Raw genomic sequence first — 21,537 nt, forward strand, 5'->3', positions numbered from 1 at the left:
TTAAGCCACCTTTCTGCCTTCTTAAGTGAAATCTATAACTTTGTATCAATTCTCTTTTTTATAGTTCCAAATTCATTTTGGTGCTCATGGATGGGTGTTTAGGGTTAAAAGCACTATTTCCATTTCCTCCCTAATTCAGTTCACATACGAATCACTTCTTATACTCTAAGCTCCCAATCTGTTTTCCTCTAGTCGGTGTTACAGGGATAGACTAGAAAGAGGTCCTTTAATCTTTTTTGGATCCTGTAGATCACTTTTGGAATATGATGAATTCTGTGGACTATGTCCTTAAATATACACATATATAAATTTTTTTCCCTACAATATCAGGGGCTTTATCTACACTTTGCAGCCCACCCATGAACTCCCAGGTCCATAGATATCAGACTAAGTATCCTTGTAATACAATTACCACAACCCAGAATGTGTAGCAATATGTGCTGAATCACTTTGAAAACTTATTTTTATTTGTTATAAACTCAATTTCCTTTTTCTGTTCTTTGAGATCCTTTTGAGATGTTCTGCATGAAAGCAAGGTGTGGAATTACTATATTCTTACCATTTTGTGGAGCGGACACTATGTAGTTGGTTGAAGTCTCCCATGGGTTTTTTTTTTTATTACGGAACAAAGTGACTCTTGTCTTTTAAAACACATTAAGGGTTGAAAAAGTCATTAGGATGTGAATGTGGCTATCTCAGGAGTTGATGTACTACAATTGGAGCTGTTATATTAATGAGAGTGAGATTATCATAGAAATGAATCATATAGTCATAAACATGTAACACACAGTGCGATCCATTAGCATGTCAGTAGAAATGACGTGATGCTATCAAAGAAAATGGGTTTTGTCTTAATGGAGAACAAATGTGAGCAGAAAGTGTAGGTGAATTTTAGGAAACTCTAAGAGGGCTTAAGCCAAAACTACCCCTATATATTAAAAGTCATTAAAATAATCTATTGTCGAAGATGAGTATATTGAGATGATGAGATTATTTATTATATGAGCTGAGAGGTAGAAATTAGCTACTCTAAGATTGTTACTTTCTATCTATCTTTTAATATGCACAGAATTTCTGCTGATATACAGGTGTATCTTTTCTGCCTGCATCTGTCTTGGCAGCCTAAGAATCTGACATAAATTCCTTTCCCTGAAAGCAATTCAAGTCCTCTGTTTAGAAAAGTGGCTTTTGAAATAGATGTTGGGGCTAAAATCAAGATACTAAAAATTTACCTTTTATTTGCTGTGATTGCAATGAAAGTGGAATTATAACTTGCATTCTATATTGAAAATAATGTGAGTAGAATTTGTTTAGAGGAACGCATAGTAATTAATTAGTTATCCTCAAAGTGGGAAGCCTGCTTGACTAGGTCCAGTGTGAGTGCTGGGACAGAGATGAGGGCTATTGACCCTGATGAGAGAATCTGGAGTCATCGTCTAGTACATTTGTGATTCAAAGATCTCTGAGAAGTCTCACACAGCTAAGTAGTATTTGGAAGCTTATGACTTTACCTTATTATCATCTTATAATTGCCTCAGATACCGAACTGAAGGAAATCTCACATCGCAATTTAGAAATAATATCTTCAGATGATTTCATATTTTCCATTTGTATTCTGGAAAACAAAATAGGTTACACGAAGAAAATATATTTTCAGTGTTTAAGCAATCATAGCTGTGAATTGTTGAAAACTAATAAAGTAATACATAATCTGTTCAAAAATTTGGGAACTCATAAACTAAGGCTAATGGCCAAGGGGAAAAATCTCATGGAAATTTTAATGTTTTAAAATAAAATTGTGATTTTTAGAAATAAAAGCTGAATTCTTAATAAGATGATCAATTGATATTCATTAAATTGGTATAATCATGAATAAGGCAAAGGAAGCCTCTCTCACTCTACAAGACAATTATTTATTTATTTATGGTTATTTAATAATAACCATAGTTATTATTAAGACAATCATTTAAATAGATATTTTAATTGTGGTGTGCTAAGTGCTAAGTGAAGGGAGTATAGCAAGTGATAGAGGTACTCATACCTCGGGCACGGAGTTTAGTCTGGAAATTCTGAGATTGCTACTAGCTTGTCCTCCAATTGTATCTCGATACAAATCACAGCATCCTGAACACTGCAGCTGTTTAACAACTGTTTATCAAATGAATAAATGAAGATATCATGCCTGCCCTCTAGTAGCTAACAGCTTAGGTGGGGAAACAGATACATAAAGATGTCTTGATTATATACTTGTAATAATAATGATAATGATGATGACCTTTTAGTGGGTATTTCCTTTGTGGTAGAAACCATGGTAGGTGTTTTACATCTATTATTTCTAATCTTTTAAATAATCGTGAAAGATAATAAATATAAACTAGTAAGACTTTCATACGATACATACTAGGTGTTAATCTTTCTGTTTTCTCCGGTTGAGAGAGGGTGAGTTAGAGAGAAGAGAAAAAGGGGTGACCCTTTTTCAGGTGAAGGGTACGTTCTGAGCAAAGGCAAAGAGATACACGAGTGGAATGGTTTGTTCAGGTATCGAAGTAGTTACTTTATTTCAATGATCAAATGATTTGTAAAAGATGTTGGAATTCAGTGTTACCCTGGACCTACTGCCTGTCTGATCTTCATGTGACACGAGTCATTATTTTCCATGAAAGGTGAATTTTCTAATGTTAGATCAAACCCTACTCTTTCTCCAGTATATGCTGGTATATATCATGGTCTTGGCTTCATTATGCCTGGAGGGGAGAAGGTCCTGATTCATTCTCTGTTTTGCCTGAGGAAGTATGAGTGTGACATCAGTGAGATTCACAGGGGAAGGAGAAATTATACTACTGAATCTTAAAAATCTTACAAAATGTTTTTTACACTGCTGAAGGCTCAGGCTCCTGTAAATTGGTGAAAAGCTGCTGAAATCACTCTCTGTCTCTCTTCCCTGTTTCCCACCACTGCTTTTATGTTAGAATAATGCAAAGACAAAAAACAAGCCTGTGATCTCAGCTGCTCTAAAAAAGCCACTTTCGGTTTCTCTGTTTTAAAAATATGGCAAAAGTGATTTAAGCAAATTATTAGTCACATTAGTGTGAGGATGTGACAAATTATAGATGAAAATGAGAAACCCCTCCAGGAGAGGTTTATAATAAAATTGTCAACACTCTCTTTAAGGGGCCCAGCTGGGGGCAGCCACAGTCTTCAAGATCAGTATTCCCAGGTTGTCCTTTTTCTCCTTTACTGAAGCACTGACTTCAACCACACGTGGTAAGCAGCAGCCAATTAAGCTCCCACTTTCAAAATTAATAGCATTATGCAGCCTGACAGGCTCGTAGCCTTGGCCTCTGTGTGTGGACTATCAGGCCATGGTTACTTCTCTTTTTCACCAGGGAATATGTTAAATGCAGCGGCCAGAGCTCACCAGGGAGCCCAGCCGTCTCTCCTTCCTTCGCCTAATGAGCTGCCAGCCCTGTGCGAGCGGTGACTCTCTTCCTAGAACCAACCCCAAGCAGCAGTGCCTGCTTCCGGCTCCCGCCTCCGGCTTCTGGTGAGGACACAACTGTCCGTGGAAATCTAGTGGAAATGTCAAAGGGGCCGTAGCGATGTCTTAGCTTTACATGTTTCTTGCTTGAGATTCCTGAGACAGAAAGTATAAATGCAACATCTTTTTTTTTTTTTTTAATTGAAGTAGTTGATTTACCATGTTATGTTAGTTTCAGGTGTACAGCAAAATGATTCAGTTATATATGTGTGTGTGTGTATTCTTTTTCAGATTATTTTCCCTTATAGGTTATTACCAAATATCGAATATAGCTCCCTGTGCTCTACAGTAGGTCCTTGTTGGTTATCTATTTTATACATAGTAGTGTGTATAAGTTGATCCCAAACTCCTAATTTATCCCTCCCCGTTTCCTCCTTGGTAAGCATAGGTTTGCTTTTTATGTCTGTGAGTCTATTTCTGTTTTGTATATAAGTTCATTCATATCATTTTTTTTAGATTCCACATATAAGTGATATCATATATTTGTCTTTGTCTGACTTACTTCACTTAGTGTGATAATCTTACTTCACTTAGTGTGATAATGCTGCAAATGGCATTATTTTATTCTCTTTTATGGCTGAGTAATATTCCACTGTATATATGTACCACATCTTCTTTATCCATTCATCTGTTGATGGACATTTAGGTGGCTTCCATGTCCTGGCTATTGTAAAGAGTGCTGCTATGAATATTAGGGTGCATGTATCTTTTTGAATTATGTAAATGCAACATCCAATTAGCTGCATTATCTCCTACTACCTGACGCTGTTTTAATTAGTAAGGTTGACAGATTTATATATAGCTTACAATTCTATTATAATTAGTCTTCATGTTTATCTCATAGTGCTCTTACGCCTGTTTTCTTCAGACTTTATTGTTGTTGTTGAGTCACTTTAAGCCATGTCTTCACCAGGGGAAGGTCAGACGACTGCAATAATCTTCTAAACTGTAGTGTTCCCAAGGCACCCCTACCTCCATGGCCAGTTCTATTCTGTCCTGTACATTTGAGACAGATTAACCATTATGTTATATCTTCCGTTTGGAGACTTTAAATTTTTCCACATTTCTACCACATTAAATCTAAAGTAATTCAGGGAGTAGCTGGCAGAGTACCAGGAGGCAAAAATCCTCTATTTGGCTTCAATGATCTACTTACTCAGTTTCTTTTCTTCTTTCCTTACGTATCACTGTGTCTCCTTCATTTAAACGTATACTTTGACCACTGCCAGACCCAATTCTACCTTGCCTGATAAGTAATTTGCAGTATTTTCTGACAAACTGCCCTTATTGTTCCTGGTCCATTACTTCATGTTCTGAGATGATTTCAAAGAACAAGCTTTCATCTGTCATTTAAAAAATGTCCACACGTTTTGCATTATAATCCATAACATACTTGTGCTCACCTAAAAAAAATTTTAAATCACTTGCCATTCAGTCAAAGTCTAGAATATGCATTGTACTTATTTTGTGGACTTTTGGGGACTCACACGTATTCCCTATCATTTTTCACGCAGACATCATCTTTGGCTGAGAAGTTGGTCTCTTCATTGTTTACTTCTTCTGTGTTATGTGTTGTTTTTGCCTTCTTGCTTATTCAAATCAAGTCAACCTCATCTCTACTTCTTCCCTGAAGCCCTCCTCATGTCCTTTAGGCTTTACAGGTCTTTCCCCCGCTTTTCAGCTCCTAAAAAACAAAACGCTATACCATGAGTTTATTGGGCGTCAGATTTGAAAAAAGAGAAAACCTGCTCATTTACTGTCTTGCACATTTCATCTGTTTTAATCATATTTTCCAGTTAGACTCTAAATTCCTTAAAGGCAGAGGTTGTATCTTAAGCTGAATGAGTATCACCAAAAATACTTCATACTCAGTATGAAGTAGGTACTCAATAAATCCTTTTGGAGTGAATTAATGGTTGATCGTGGAAGGTTTCTCAGTTACTGGTGTGAGAGTTAAAAAGGTGCAAGTCATTGATATTTTGTTGTGATAGTTGGACTGTCTTTTTTAAAAAGTCAGTTACTATTGGTATTCTGAGCGGAAAACTCTTCAGAGGGACATTTTTGTCAGAAGAGTGATAAAATGTGCTTTCATTTGTATTTTTCTAGTTAGTTTTGTTTACTTTCTTTTTCACGTGTTAAAAGCTCTTACTGATGACAGTCACATAAATAAATCATTAGACTGAGGGGCAAAGTTTAGTGTAAGGATGATCTCATCAATTTCACTCTGACTCCTAATGATTATTACCTTTTCTGAATCTTTGTTATGCTTGCGGTCTTACCACACCAGTTAGTAGTTGGCTACATGCTGGGTTTTTTTCCCTCTAATAATTTTTGTACAGAATTAGTCCACCTCATAAAGGCAGAACCTGTTTTTGCAAATACTTGTGCACCCCGCTGTGCTGGGGACCCTAAATACTTGACAGATTGTTGTTCCAACCTGAGCTTAGAGCTGAGAAATAAACAATGTACCTAGAGAAGAAACTGCCAGAAGGCTAATCTCTTATTTCATATTCGATTTGCATTTCATAATAATGCCATGACCTTGTAAGTGTGTATAAACATTTACCTTTCAAAAGCTTTCAAATTATAATCTTATTTCATCCTTTTTTGTACGGTATTCTACTGGTTCCTTACCTTTGATGATAATAGTGCCTCAGGTTGATTTTATAAATGACACATGACACTTGTAATTCAGTTTCTGTTATCCTTTGTGTCAGAGCAGTTTTAAATAATCTTTATATAAAAGCGTTTTGCTTTTGAAAAATCAAACCCCATTTTCCTCAGTTTTATAGTTTAGAAGGTTTTCTGTAAGCTTCTAAATATTTTTAGCACTCTAAATTTTCTCAGCCTATCCAGTGATGAATTGTAACCCACAAGGTTTATACATCACCATCATTAGAAATCACTCAACCTGTTGTACCAACAATACAAAGTTGCCATCAGAAGAAACACATTTGTCTATCAATCACTTTATCTGCCCACCTACCTACCTATCTCTCATGTTCTATGACTCCCAGGGTCAAGAGGTGGAGTAGATATTATATCTGCTTGTCAATGTCACATGCATCTCATTTTCCTCCTTCTCCTTCAATTATCTTACTTTCTTTGAAGTTTACAACACTCCCTAACCACAACTTCTAACAACCTCCTGATCCCTCTCATTCACTGAAAAATTTAGCTCCCAGCTCCTTGTTATCTTCCTCTTAATGCAGCCATTATTCACAGTCAATTCCACATTCACATGGAGAAGCCATCCAAAATCCTGGCCTTCCAAATCATAAATCTTCTCATTTCCAAAGGTCTGTTCTCCACCTACCTTGGTCATCCACTGCCATAGTCATGTATAGCCTAGACCTTGCCATGTGCATACTTACAGCAGTTCCTGTTCTTCCAATTCACTTATTCTAGTATACTTCCCAATTCCAAAAATCTTTTAATCCAACCAAAATTTCATATCCACATATCAGTGATATCATATGGTGTTTGTCTTTCTCTGACTTACTTCACTTAGTATGACAATCTCTAGGTCCATCCATGTCACTGCAAATGGCATTATTTCATTCTTTTTTATGGCTGAGTAATATTCCACTGTATATATACCACATCTTTGCTTATATGTTGAATCTAAAAAAATGGTACAAATGAACTTATTTTAAAAACAGAAACAGAGTCACAGATATAGAAAACTAACCTAAGGTTACCAGGGGGTAAGGGAGGCAGGGATAAATTGGGAGATTGGGATTGACATATACACAATACTATATATAAAAGAGATAACTAATAAGAACCTAATGTATAGCACAAGGAACTCTGCTCAATACACTGTGCTGACCTATATGGGAAAAGAATCTAAAAAAGAGTGGATATAGGAATATATATAATTGATTCACATTGCTGTATACCTGAAACTAGTACAACATTGTAAATCAACTTTACTTCCATAAAAATTAATTAAAATAACCTTTATATCCATTTTTATTTTCCATCCTCCTTCTCTTTTTTTTTTTTTAACATCTTTACTGAAGTATAATTGCTTTACATTGTTGCGTTAGTTTCTGCTGTATAATAAAGTGAATCAGGTATACATATACATATATCCCCATATCTTCTCCCTCTTGCATAACCCTTCCTCCCTCCCTATCCCACCCCTCTAGATGGTCACAAAGAATTCAGCTGACCTCCCTGTGCTATGCGGCTGCTTCCCACTAGCTATCTATTTTACATTTGGTAGTGTATATATGTCCTTGTCACTCTCTCACTTCATCCCAGCTTACCCTTCCCCCTCCCTGTGTCCTCACATCCATTCTCTATATCTGCATCTTTATTCCTGTCCTGCCCCTAGGTTCTTCAGACCATTTTTAAATGTTTTTTTAGATTCCATATATATGTGTTAGCATACAGTATTTGTTTTTCTCTTTCTGACTTACTTCACTCTGTATGACAGACTATAGGTCCATCCACCTCACTACAAATAACTCAATTTCATTTCCTTTTATGGCTGAGTAATATTCCATTGGATATATGTGCCACATCTTCTTTATCCATTCATCTGTTGATGGACACTTAGGTTGCTTCCATGTCCTGGCTATTGTAAATAGAGCTGCAATGAACATTTTGGTTCATGACTCTTTTTGAATTATGGTTTTCTCAGGGTATATGCCCAGTAGTGGGATTGCTGGGTCAAATGGCAGTTCTATTTTTAGTTTTCTAAGGATCCTCCACTCTTTTCTCCATAATGGCTGTATCAATTTACATTCCCATCAACAGTGCAAGAGGGTTCCCTTTTCTCCACACCCTCTCCAGCATTTATTGTTTGTAGATTTTTTGATGGTGGCCGTTCTGACCAGTGTGAGCTGATACCTCATTGTGGTTTTGATTTGCATTTCTCTAATGATTAGTGATGTTGCACATCCTTTCATGTGTTTGTTGGTAATCTGTATATCTTCTTGGGAGAAATGTCTGTTTAAGACTTCTGCCCACTTTTGGATTGGTTTGTTTGTTTTTTTGATATTGAGCTGCATGAGCTGCTGTATATTTTGGAGATTAATCCTTTGTCAGTTGCTTTGTTTGCAAATATTTTCTCCCATTCTGATGGTTGCCTTTTTGTCTTGTTTATGGTTTCCTTTGCTGTGCAAAAGCGTTTAAGTTTCATTAGGTGCCATTTGTTTATTTTTGTTTTTATTTCCATTTCTCTAGGAGGTGCGTCAAAAAGGATCTTGCTGTGATTTATTTCATAGAGTGTTCTGCCTATGTTTTCCTCTAAGAGTTTTATAGTGTCTGGCCTTACATTTAGGTCTTTAATACATTTTGAGTTTATTTTTGTGTGTGGTGTTAGGAAGTGTTCTAATTTCATACTTTTACATGTAGCTGTACCGTTGTCCCAGAACCACTTATTGACAAAGCTGCCTTTTCTCCATTGTATATGCTTGCTTCCTTTATCAAAGATAAGGTGACCATATTTGCATGAGTTTATCTCTGGGCTTTCTATCCTGTTCCATTGATCTATATTTCTCGTTCTGTGCCAGTACCATACTGTCTTGATTATTGTAGCTTTGTAGTATAGTCTAAAGTCAGGGTGCCTGATTCCTCCAGCTCCGTTTTTTTTTTTTTTTTTTTTTTTTTTGCCGTACACGGGCCTCTCCCTTTGCAGAGCATAGGCTCTGGACGCGCAGGCTCAGTGGCCATGGCTCACGAGCCCTGCTGCTCTGTGGCATGTGGGATCTTCCTGGACTGGGGCATGAACCCGTGTCCCCTGCATCAGCAGGTGGACTCTCAATCACTGAGCCACAAGGGAAGCCCCTCCAGCTCTGTTTTTCTTTCTCAAAATTGCTGTGGCTATTTGGGGTCTTTTGTATTTCCATACAAATGGTGAAATTTTTTGTTCTAGTTCTGTGAAAAATGCCATTGGAGTTTGAAAGGGATTGCATTGAATTTGTAAATTACTTTGGGTAGTATAGTCATTTTCAAAAATGTTGATTTTTCCAATCCAAGAGCATGTTATATCTCTCCATCTGTTTGTATCATTTTTAATTTCTTTCATCAGTGTCTTATAGTTTTCTGCACACAGGTCTTTTGTCTCCTTAGGTAGGTTTATTCCTAGGTATTTTATTCTTTTTGTTACAGTGGTAAATGGGAGTGTTTCCTTAACTTCTCTTCCAGATTTTTCTTCATTAGTATATAGGAATGCAAGAGTTTTCTGTGCATTAACTTTGTATCCTGCTACTTTACCAAATTCATTGATTAGCTCTAGTAGTTTTCTGGTAGCATCTTTTGGATTCTCTATGTATAGTATCATGTCATCTGCAAACAGTGACAGTTTTACTTCTTCTTTTCTGATTTGGATTCTTTTATTTCTTTTCTTCTGTGATTGCTGTGGCTAAAACTTCCAAAACTATGTTGAATAATAGTCATGAGAGTGGGCAACCTTGTCTTGTTCCTGATCTTAGTGGAAATGGTTTCAGTTTTTCACCATTGAGAACGATGTTGGCTGTGGGTTGGTCTCTGGTGGACCAATGTCCTTAACTCGGCTCTCCCACCTCAGAGGCACTGGCCTGACACCCAGCCAAAGCACGAAGACCCAGTCAGCTACATGGCTCAGAAGAAAACGGGATACAAAAAAGAAAGAAAAAATAAAATAAAATAAAAAAGTTATTAAAATAAAATTTAAAATAATATTATTAAAATAAAAAGTAATTAAAAATAAAAAGAAGAGAGCAACCAAACCAATAAACAAATCCACCAGTGATAAGAAGTGCTAAAAACTAAACTAAGATAAACATAAAAATCAGAAACTAGTCAGTCACATAAAACAAACCCCAAGTCTACAGTTGCTCCCAAAGTCCACCTCCTCAGTTTGGGATGTTTCGCTGTCTATTCAGGTTTTCCACAGATGCAGGTACATCAAGTTGATGGTGGAGCTTTAATCTGCTGCTCCTGAGGCTGCTGGGAGAGATTTCCCTTTCTCTTCTTTGTTCGCACAGCTCCCGGGGTTCAGCTTTGGACTTGGACCCGCCTCTGCGTGTGGGTCGCCGGAGGGCGTCTGCTCTTCGCTCAGACAGGACAGGGTTAAAGGAGCCGCTGACTCGGGGGCTCTGGCTCACTCAGGCCGGGGGGAGGGAGGGGCACGCATGCATGGCGAGCCTGAGGCGGCAGAGGCCGGCGTGATGTTGCACCGGCCGGAGGCGCGCCGTGCGTTGTCCCGGGGAAGTTGTCCCTGGATCCCGGGACCCCGGAGGTGGCGGGCTGCACAGGCTCCCGGGAGGGGAGGTGTGGACAGTGACCTGTGCTCACACACAGGCTCCTTGGTGGCGGCAGCAGCAGCCTCAGCGTCTCGTGCCCGTCTCCGGGGTCCGCGCTGATAGCCGCGGCTCGCGCCCGTTTCTGGAGCTCCTTTAAGCGGCGCTCTGAATCCGCTCTCCTCGCACCCCAGGAAACAGAGAGGCGAGGAAAAGTCTCTTACCTGTTCGGCAGCTCCAGACTTCTCCCAGACTCCCTCGCGGCCAGCCGTGGCGCGCTAACCCCTTCAGGCTGTGTTCACGCCGCCAGTCCTCTCCCGGCTTCCGTAGCCCGAGCCTCAGCTCCCAGCCCCGCCCGCCCCGGCTGGTGAGCAGACGAGCCTCTCAACCTGGTGAGTGCCGGCCGGCACCGATCCTCTGTGAGGGAGTCTCTCCGCTTTGCCCTCCGCACCCTGTGGCTGTTTCTGCGCTCTTCTCCGCGGCTCCGGAGCTTCCCCCTCCGCCACCCGCAGTCTCCGCCCGCGAAGGGGCTCCTAGTGTGTGGACACCTTTCCTCCTTCACGGCTCCCTCTTGCTGGTGCAGGTACCGTCCCTATTCTTTTGTCTGTGTTTATTATTTTTTCTTTTGCCCTCCCCAGGTACGTGGGGAGTTTGTTGCCTTTTGCGAGGTCTGAGGTCTTCTGCCAGCGTTCGGTGGGTGTTCTGTAGGAGCGGTTCCACGTGTAGATGTATTTCTGATGTATTTGTGGGAAGGAAGGTGATCTCCGCGTCTTACTCCTCCGCCATCCTGAAGTGATCTCCCATCCTCCTTCTCTTATCTTTGCTTCCTTCACATCCGTCAGAGAGTCCACAGTATAGTTTTGTGCAACAATCTAAACTTCTCTGCCTTGTTCTTCCTTTATTTCCTCAACTGTCAAAATCCCAAACATGATTGATATCAAATTATTTACCTTCTCTGTGGCTTCCCTGTAAAAGATGAGTAATTTTTTAAAATAAAAAGCATACAACACTGTATGGTCTTTACAATAAATGGTATTTTTTTTTTTATTTGCAAATTGTATGCTGTCATTTCTGTGGGAGTAAAATTTATAATAAACTTGTGTTTGAGATATACTTGCATAGCTTTTCTACCTGGAGGGCTTAACAAATGTCAAACATTTGCTAGCACACCACCGCTAATATATTGAGCATATCTAAAAAAGACCTCTTGGTATTCTGTCTTCTCAGCCCTCCCTATGCTTCCCTGACCGTCTTCATCCTGGCAAAAGGTATAATCATCCCTTCTCTTGGAAAATCCTAAAACCTAGTGGTCATGCTTGGTTACTCCTTTTTCTTGCCTTCTATATCCAAACAATCAAGTATGTCATCTCTACTTAAACTAGAAATTATGCTGCACTTCCACTGCCGTTATTTTAATCCAGGAAACATTTGTCCATTGCTTAGACTATTGGAAAATTCTCTAAACTAGACTACACTCTTCTAGTCTTTTCCACCCAGCACAGTGATTTTTTTAAAAACTGTGCATCAGATCATGTCAGTTCCTTGCTTAAAGCACTTTGGTGACTTCTCATGCCTGTCGTAAGAACTGAGGCCTTAGTCAGACTCACTTGGGTCACAAGACTTTTTATCTTGTAATAAAATATAGTAGTAATGATATAAAAGTATTTCTTTTGAAGACTGCTAATACACAAAGGACACACTGGAAACCATTAGTAAGCAATATGGTCTTGCTGATGACTCCCTCTCACAAAGGGTACGATCCTGCCAAGCCTGAATGCAATAATGGAATTCACAAATGTACTGTTTTCTACTGCTCAGGTTGCTAATTTTCAGTTGCATTCACATGTAAACCTCCCCAGTTTTCTCTTGGCTTAGACTATTTTTGGCTGCCTTGCACAGGGGTGAGATTTTCACCAGAAGTGGTGTTAGAGCACCCTTTATTTGGATTTATTTGCTGTTTTTGCAGAGATAGAAGAACAGCACTGGCTTTGGAACGTGAAGGGGTGTGTGTGTGTGTGAAAAAGCAAATGCATGCAAGTCTCTCCTGCACAATGACCATCACAGCTTACATGATAAAGACCCTGCTTTCCTTACCTATTTGGCTTCTCACAACACTCTACCTCTCACTTACTATGCTCTCCTCCTTTTAAAACATAGTTTGGGCTCTTTCAAGGGCCTTTCACTTGATATTATTCATGCTTTTTGTCCAGAGCCAAAGAATGGAACATTCTTTCCTCCACTCTTGTACATCTGGTTCTTTACCTTTCAGATAAGAGTTCACATATCACCTCATCAGAGAGGCTTTCCCAGACCACACACCTAAATTAACCTCCCCTCATACCCACCCTGCTATCAACCTATCATCTGGTCTGTTTCCTTTTCATCACTTACTAAATTCTGGAATTATTTTACTTGTTTACCTGTGGGATATCTATTTGCCACACCATAATACAAGCTTTATAAGGGCAACGATTTTGTCAAGACTACTCACCAGAGTGTGCCCAGTGTTTATAACAACACTTACATATGACAGATAATCAATTGTTGGAGGAGTGAATGAGTGAGGGGAGCATAGTGTGCGACATTAAAGTCAGAGTCCTTAGGAAAGAGTCCCCATGAAGAAACGAAGCTTGTGAAGGACTCTTCTGAGATAGTAGAGGTACCCAGGCTTGGGTTGGATGCTGACTCATAAGACGCCTGGTTCCAGGGGAGAGGCACGCTGATTACTAATCGCTGAGATACCTTCTCAAGCACAACCAGCCCCCACAATTTCCCTTTCTTTCTTGGTTGGGTCTCAGAGCATCCATCTACTCATTTCTCCTCTGCTGGTGTCACTAATTTCTCTAGGTATTGTTTTCTGTTTCTCCCAAGGCTACTCTCAGTGTGGAAGACAATATTTTAGCTACTTATTTCAGTTACCCTTCTAAATACATACTTATAAGTTCTATCCATTTTAGGGATTTCCCTGTTAATTACTCAAGGAAGAGGATAGCACAACTAGACAATACAAGACATTTTGGAAATTAATGGAGGTCAAAAAGTTGCCTAGTGAAGCTCATAAAGCCATCCATCCTGGTTCCCTTGCCAATATGATTTTATCAAGATGAGAATTTTATTGTGTTAGTGGGATGACTGAATCAGTGAGGATTAGCCACTGTAGGTATTTCAAGCAGAAAGGGATTTAATAGAGTGAATGAAAGCCTTGCAAAACCACTGGAAGGGCCAGAGTAGAGAATGTCAGTGAAGGTGGCATGAACTTTCAGGTATGATCTGAAAATCAGGAAGGTGATGACGTATTATCTTCAGGAATCATTGGGAAACTCCCTCATCTACTCATAGTTTCCTATTCACATCCAGGTGGGTTCTGTCAGGTGGGAACTTAAACAGGTGACATCTGAAGGCCATGTAAACCCTCACATCTGCTAAAGTCCATGCTTCCCTTCACCGCTGCTTCTGGAAGATAAAGGCAATGGATTCTGTTTCTCTTCTTCTCCCACATCTCACATTAAGTTACCTCACTGGCAGAATGTCAATTGCATTTAGGCTCTGGAAACAAGAAAGTATGAGAAAGATATTTCCTGGGCTTCTAGCCCTTGACATTCAAGGAAGAAGGTAGACAGTGCTAGGGATAAATCCTGGTTGCCAAAACAACCAGTAGCCAAAACTAAATAAATATTTTCCTCCCCCACCTACAGATGCAAAGCAGATCCCCTACAAATACTATTTTTTTCCTCTAGGGAGTTGCTGATTGAAAGATTCTTGAGCCATGAAATGTCTTAGTTGGACACAATCTTTCACATCCATTTTCTCTGTCTTTCTGTCATACAGCAAAAATGATAAGATCATATTATGAGAAAAGGTGAAAGGGTTAAAGGGCTAAATGGAATTTCCATTGATTCTGGACAATGCCTGCCCTTTGAAGATTTGAGAAAGAAGCAAAAGTATTTCCGACATTACACTACTTGAAAACCTAGCTGAGGAGACGAGATTAAAGCACATAGAACAAATGGAGAGCAAATATGCTGTCTGATGATAATATGCTTGATTTTGTAGCTTGTCTTACAAGGAAGAAAATATTGGTACCTTTGGAATAATGGTAGAAAGATTACTGTTTGAGCTTTAAAGGTCGATAGGACTCGGAGTGTCAGGAGGAAGGGAAAAACCTTTGAAGTGTGTATACAGAGAGGAGAACCACATAAGCAAAGGCTGGAACAAGCACACGGAGAACAGTGGGAGATTTACAACAATTTCTTAGAATAATTTCTGTCTCTAAATTTGGCCCTGCAATTCACTCATTCTCCATAACAACTACCAATGGCTCTCAAATTTTTTCCCCCACCTTGACACATGAAGACTGTCATTTTTAGGACATGTTCTCAGGGGTTTACCCAGAGTCATGCAAATTTCATGTTAGCTATGCGTCTGCCCTTCTCTTTCCCTACTGGACAAGCATATTAAAAAAAGGTAAGTGAAAAATGATGACGAATATTAGCAATGACTTCCAACTTGAAATTGGAAAAACGTGTCAGAAAATAAGTGAATTACTGAGAAATAATTGAGAGGATGGTTACTTTGCTCTATTATAATTTTTTAAAGAAAAGGTTTCAGAAACGTTCCTACCTTATGAATAATGAATAACCCTCGACATGCCTTCACATTTCAGAGACGCATCTGTGAATTGTAACGCTGGAACTGGGGATGAGTATTCTACCCAGACATTAGGGAGATAGATGCAAAATGCAAATCTAGCTTTGCCACCTTTGTAGAAATCATTCAGTGGTTTCCTCTCATGTCTATGCATCTTAACATGTCATCAAAGCTGGCCCACTGTCTGTCCCTTTGCCTTCATCTTTCACACGTCCCCCAAATGTGTGTCTGCTCCAGTAACACTGTGTTTGTTGGCTGCATGCATTATGCTGTTTTGCATCACGCCATCTTAGCTAGTGTTTTTCCTCTATCTAAAAAAGTGCTTCCCAAATCTATTTTTACTTGGTTACTTTTCTCTCATCCTTAGAAATTTGGTTCAAGCATCACCTGCTGTGCAGAACACTTTCCTTAACCTTTTTTGGTGAGTTTAATGGCCCTGCTTTCATAAAAACTTGATTATACTTTTTTTTTTCGGTACGCGTGCCCCTCACTGCTGTGGCCTCTCCCGTTGCGGAGGAAAGGCTCCGGACGCGCAGGCTCAGCGGCCAAGGCTCACGGGCCACGGCTCACGGGCCCAGCCGCTCCACGGCACGTGGGATCCTCCCGGACCGGGGCACGAACCCGCGTCCCCTGCACCGGCAGGCGGACTCTCAACCACTGCGCCACCAGGGAAGCCCTGATTATACTTTTATCACTGCACTTTCCAGAGTTTATTGACATTATCTACTTGCATTTCTGTCTTCATCACTAAAATAGAAACTGTGCAAGAATAGGAACCATGTCATTTTGAATATTGATCACCGTATTCCTTGTACGTAGCCAAATCCTTGACATATAAATTGAACTTGGAGCTTGCATTCAACTGAATTGCTGCAAAGTTGGGGGAATTATCTGAAGAGCCAGATAGCTAGTTTAGAGAGGTTGGAAATGCCAGGCTCAAGAGGTCAGGTGACAGGCAGTGGAAAGCCACCTTGATTCTGTGGCTTTGTACTAGGCACTTAAAAGGTGCTTTATTCATACTTAGTTTCTTCAGCTATTTAGGAGGCAGGGATTATTGACATTTTATAGATATAAATAAATGATGCTCAGAGATGATGGGTAACATTCTCAGCATCACAGAGCTGGCAAAAAAGGGACTGGAGCTTTAAATGAAAATCCAACTGACTTTAAGGCCTTCTACCTCATGTTGAACAATGTAAGGGAAGCAATTGATGCAAAGGGTTATTTTATGTAATCACTCATTCCCTGATTCCTCTCTAGAAAGTTTAGGTCATTTTTGAAAGCTTACCCACAGCACAAGGGAGCTCAGATTTTTTCAATTCCACGCTGCTGTTCTAGACTACTAGAAGCACGCGTCCGCAGAAGAAACCCGTAGAGCACACAGCCTACCCCATTAGGTGGGAGACCATCCAAGGTGTGGCTGGTAAATACATCTGCCAAAGGAAATTTTAGTACAAAAGTGCTGCTGCTGAAGGCCTCATGCTACCTGTTTGTAAGAGCTAGCTGAAGGCATTTTTCCTTTCATTCTGTATCACCTGAGGTGGCTAATCCTTTAGTTCCTGAATTGTTGTTCTAGCCGTGCTTCTCAGAATGGAAGGCTCCCTCAGTGTTTGCCTGCGATGTGCCAGGCCACGCTCTTGCTTGATTGTGTCCTGGTGATGTCAAATGATAAGAGGTTGAAAGAGGTGAAACTGAGCTGCTGACTTAGAAGCGAAATCAAGCAGCGTTGGTTTCAGACAGACCAGCCCATATACCTGCAAGAAACATTGCATAAGCCACAACCATTTCCCAAATTTGGGTGAGAAAAACTGAGTTTAGGTATGTCCTGCTTTTATGTATTCCTGTATTTCTCCATTCACAGCATTTCTTAGCCTTTCAACTTTTTTATTCATCTCTTTATTATCTCCTAGACCCTCAACTCTATAAGTACAAAGATCTAACCTGTCTTTCAGTACTTTATTGTCAGCATCTCAGATAGTTCATGGCACAGAGTAAGCACTTAAAAGGATAATTATTGAATGGGTGAGTAAATTATGAACACTCCATTTTTTGATTATTGTGAAAATTTTCACCGTATCGCAAAACCAAACCCAACCTAATCGCCTATGTCCTTCAGAACAGAGATTCTCCAACTTTCATAGATATCTGAATTGCCTGAGGATCCTGTTATAGTGCAGAGTCAGCTTTAGAAGATCTGGGGTGGCGCCTGGAACTGTGCACTTCTAACAAGCTCCTGGCTGATGCCACGTGCTGACTCTCAGGGACCACATTTAGAGTAGCAGCTGTTAGAACACCTCAACCACCAACTGCTGTATGCATGTTAACACTTCTCCAGGATTTTGTATTTGCTAGCTGGTCTCACTGGCCTTCATCAGAAATTCATTAGCCATCTGTGGATGGGTAAATCTCGGTGGCAACTCAGCTTGAAGCCCTCTACACAGACTCCCTCTGAGAAGCAACTCAATTGCAGGTGATTGCCTCACTGTATCTGTCTGTGATTTTTGATTTAGGGCTCAGATCTGAAAGCCCCATTTATTTTGTTGGTGTCACTCTCTTAATACAAATAATGCATCTGTCCTGCCAGCAGATACTCAGGTCTGGCTGTTTACCTTATTGTCAGCTGCTTTGAAGTGTCTTCCAAAATAAAATTTGTGTGCATGACATAGCCCCTGGCCCTACTAAATGTCCTAAAAAGCTATCCAGATATTTTATAGTACTGTAAAGACAAAGACCCACAAACAGGCTCAATACATGCAAACTTCACTTTCTTTGTGGAGCTTCTCCTTCTGTACAGTGAATATGAATAATGGGCTTCAGGGGTGACTGTGCGGAATCAGTGAGATAACGTATGCAAAGCCTCGAGCTCAACTGCCTAATCAGACCCCAATCAAGGGAGCTATTAGAATATTTTAATCATGGTTATTTAATTTTATTACTGTTGCCCTCAGGTGTGTCCAGTGCTACATAATATAGGCGATTTATGGATTCCAACTGGGCAAAAGAGCCCTTTTTTTTTTTTTTTTTTTGCGGTACGCGGGCCTCTCACTGTTGCGGCCCCTCCCGTTGTGGAGCACAGGCTCCGGAAGCGCAGGCTCAGCGGCCATGGCTCACGGGCCCAGCCGCTCCGCGGCACGTGGGATCCTCCCGGACCGGGGCACGAACCCGCGTCCACCTGCGTCGGCAGGCGGACTCCCAACCATTGCGCCACCAGGGAAGCCCCAAAGAGCCCTTTTAATATAAACTACTTGAAAGCCAGGAAGTTCTATTCCTAGCCTTAATGCTAACCCAGGCTATTTACTGACTGTCTCTGGTTTATTTATTTATTTTTATTTATTTTTAATTGAAATATAGTTGAGTTAGAATGTTGTGCTAGTTTCAAAGTGATTCATTTATACATATATATGTATATATGTATCTATTCTTTTTCAGATTCTTTTCCATTATAGGTTATTACAACATATTGAGTATAGTTCCCTGGGTTATACAGTAGACCCTTGTTGGTTATTTTATATATATTAGTGTGTATATGTTGATCTCAAACTCCTAATTTGTCTCCCCCCACTTCCCCCTTTGGTAACCATAAGTTTATTTTCTATGTCTGTGAATCTATTTCTCTTTTGTAAATAAATTCATTTGTATCATTTTTTTTGATTCCACATTTAAGTGATGTCATATGATATTTGTCTTTGTCTGAGTTATTTCACTTAGTATGATAATCTCTAGGTCCATCCATATTGCTGCAAATGGCATTATTTCATTCTTTTTTATGACTGAGTAATATTCCACTGTATATATATATATATATATATATATATATATATATATATATATATATATCTCATATCCTCTTTATCCATTCATCTGCTGATGGACATTTAGGTTGCTTCCATGTCTTGGCTATTGTAAATGGTGCTGCTATGAACATTGGGGTGCATGTATCTTTTCGAATTATAGTTTTCTCTGGGATTTTTTGCCCAGGAGTGGGATTGCTGGGTCATATGGTGGCTCTATTTTTAGTTTTTTAAGGAACCTCCACACTGTTCTCCATAGTGGCTGCACCAATTTACATTCCCACCGACAGTGCAGGAGGGTTCTCTTTTCTCCACACCCTCTCCAGCATTCTGATTCATTTTTAATAGAAGAGGAACAACCTCTCCCTTCATTAAATTCCAGACAGGATATTTTTCTTTCCTTTTTAACCTTAAAAAGCATTTAAGCAATGACTTTATTTTCTGAGCTCCGTCAACTCCCTTTGCACACTTGCCTGATGTTTAGGCACTTTTTTCCTTATCTTTTCTATTTTTGATTTATGCTTTAATTTCATGACTTCTACCCCTTTCTTAACATTTTATCTCATATTTAATATTAGGTTACAGTTTTCTTCTCCATTGCAGCCATATTTTACTGTGGTCTTTTCATTATCTGTTAGCTCATCAGTCAATACTTTTTCCTTTCATTCTCAGGATATCATTTCATGTGTTTGGGTGGGAATACTCTCTTCTTTTCATGGCTCATGATGGGTTTTGCTGTATTCTCTGGAGTGGGTTCCTGGACAGATGTGGGTTTTTGCTTGAGGACTTTCTCATCTGTTGTTACCCCAAAGTTTGAAAACATGGCCTCTCTGTGCAGATGTGTCCTCAGACCTGAGATCCACCTTCTTGGCCCCCTTCACATCCAGCAATGAACTTGACAATGTTCCTGACCTGTTCAATTTGAATTCTATTCCCCGCAGGTGTTTTCCCTGCAGGGTGGGTTTCTGTCTTTCTGGAAGGAGCTGACACCGGCTGTCTCTGAGATGCTGAAGGGCTTAGGTGGCAGCAGCATCTTTGGGTCTTCCTAGAGACCCTGATGGGGTCCATGCAGCTTTTCTGATTGTGCTCAAGTATGTTTGCTAATTATTCACTCAGAGTAGAGTCTTTGCTTCTGGGGGGATATTTTTTTTGATACACATGAAATGAAATTTGTGGGCCCTTAAGATCACCAGGATTCCCTGTATCTTCCCTCCATTATTTCCGCAAAGCTGCTAAGTCCATGCACGTATCTTCTGGGTGTTATGGACACTGGCTATGCTGTCCTCCCTGCTTTGGATGCTCTGTAAATTTTTTAAAAAAACTTTTATTGGAGTGTAGTTGATTTACGATGTGTTAATTTCTGCTGTACAGCAAAGTGATTCAGTTATACATATATGTACATTCTTTTTCATATTCTTTTCCATTATGGTGTATCCCAGGATACTGAATATAGTTCGCTGTGCTATACAGTAGGACCTTGTTGTTTATCCATTCTCTATAGAATATTTTACACGTGCTGACCCCAAACTCCCACTCCATCGCTCCCCCCCCCTTGGCCACCACAAGTCTGTTGTCTGTGTTTGTGACTCAGTTTCTGTTTTGTAAATATTGATAAGTTCATTTGTGTCATATTTTAGATTCCACATATAAGTGATATCATATGGTATTTGGATGCTTTGTCAGTTTTTAAGAGAGGATTTAGGGAGTGGTCAGTTGAGACCAATCAACTGGGAAGGTTTTTAAAATGCTGATGCCCACCCCCTGCCTCCAAGATTCAGGTGCTCTGAAGTGGGGCCCAAGCACCCGCATTTTTGAAAAACATCTTCTAGAATACACCATGGCAGGTAAGTACTGCTCTCTGCCAATTCCATCTTACTTTCCAATTTAATTGGTTGATGGTTTGCCTAGCTAGCCCACAAGGCAGAATGGAAAAGCTGGAAGTGTTTCCTTTGATACAGAAGCAGAATTTCTTTTTCTCATAGAAATGTAACAATTAAATCCTTTCTCCCCAAACATTCTGCAGTATCCCCTCTGTTTTCCTCTCTTGCCATCAGAAAATACTTTGAAAAGTTAAGGACTTTTATCTTTATGGATTGTGGGCATAGAGGAATATTTATCTTCTAGCCGAAAATTGGTCCAAACAACTATTTTTACTGTTAAATGTTTTCTCCTGCTTTTAACTATATGAAAGAAATGTGAGGTTTTTAGTTTCTTGGGGCTGAGAATGTGTTGGCTTAATTTTTTTTTTTTTTTTTTTTTTTTGCGGTACGCGGACCTCTCACTGCTGTGGCCTCTCCCGTTGCGGAGCAAAGGCTCCGGACGCGCA

Source organism: Kogia breviceps, chromosome 6, assembly GCF_026419965.1.
Source record: "Kogia breviceps isolate mKogBre1 chromosome 6, mKogBre1 haplotype 1, whole genome shotgun sequence".
NCBI classification, from domain to species: Eukaryota; Metazoa; Chordata; class Mammalia; order Artiodactyla; family Physeteridae; genus Kogia; species Kogia breviceps.